We start from the raw sequence: 1,305 nt of genomic DNA, 5'->3' as shown, positions 1-1,305 counted from the left end.
AGCTACTTGGGAGGCGGAGGCAGGAGACTCGCTTGAGCCCAGAAGTTGGAGGTTGCTGTGAGCTGTGATGCCACGGCACTCTACCCAGGGGGATAGCTTGAGGCTCCATCTCAAAAAAACAAAAAACAAAAAAACAAAAAAACAAATAGATTCCCTTAAGATAAAAGCTTATCAATGTCCCAGGGATTCTCTGACATGGACACAGATATGGTCATGTGTCATACTAACTTAGGTTATTTTATTTTTTTGAGACAATCTCTTTGTCACCCTTGATAGAGTGCTGATTGCTAGAAGAAGTGAACAAAGTCCTCTAGCAGACATCTCTTTTGATCTCATAAGCCAAATTGAGCGACATGGTTATCTAGCTACAAAGAAGGCGGGGAAGTGTACAGTGCTTCTAATGACAGAGAGAGAAGGTGCTCTAGGTACTCTGTGTCAGAGTATGGGAGGCCAGGCATATGCTTACATGTTAATGTTCATGTGTGTTTCCTTATAGGTAGAGGCAGGTGTGGCAGGAGAAGGCAGGAGGCTGGCATTGTGGTAACTGCCAGGACTGGGCAGAGGGAAGAGAGCTTGTCGAGGGAGATGAAATAAAGACAGTCCCTCATCCACAAAAGTCAAGAAAGGCAGCACCCTGTTGCTGTGAGTGTGATGCCATAGCACTCTACCCAGGGGGATAGCTTGAGGCTCCGTCTCAAAAAAAAAAAAAAAAAAAAAGACTTATGTTTGAAGCCTCTTGAATTTCTATTCCTATACATGTGTTATAGTAATAAAAAAATACATCAGCCAGGCACGGTGGCTCACGCCTATAATCCTTTACACTCTGGGAGGCTGAGGCAGTTGGATTGCTTGAACTTATGGGTTCAAGACCAGCCTGAGCAAAAGCAAGCCCCTGTCTCTACTCCAAATAGGAAAACTGAAGCAAGGCTCAGTGCCTATAGCTCAGCAGCTAGGGCACCAGCCACATAGATCAGGGCTGGCAGGTTCGAACCCAGCTCGGGGTTAGATGCCTGCCACAACACCCAGCTATCTTTAGTGATGGGGTCCTACTCTTGCTCAGGCTGGTCTCGAACTTGCAAGCTCAGGCATTCTGCTCACTTTCGCCTCCCAGAGTGCTAGGATTACAGGCATGAGCCACTGCCTGGCCAACAAATGGCATCTTTTGATTTATTTTGTATTCTAGAACTTGATTTCTTTCCTTCTGTTTGTCCTAGAAAGGTGGCCAGGGGAAGAATGTCAATATTGACCAGTTCTAATTTTTAGACCCTGTATTTTCAATTGCATTACAAGATTTTTTTTTTTTTT

This window comes from Otolemur garnettii, unplaced genomic scaffold (genome assembly GCF_000181295.1).
Source record: "Otolemur garnettii isolate 467f Iridium unplaced genomic scaffold, OtoGar3 scaffold00091, whole genome shotgun sequence".
NCBI classification, from domain to species: domain Eukaryota; kingdom Metazoa; phylum Chordata; class Mammalia; order Primates; family Galagidae; genus Otolemur; species Otolemur garnettii.
Note: the sequence above shows the minus strand (reverse complement) of the source record.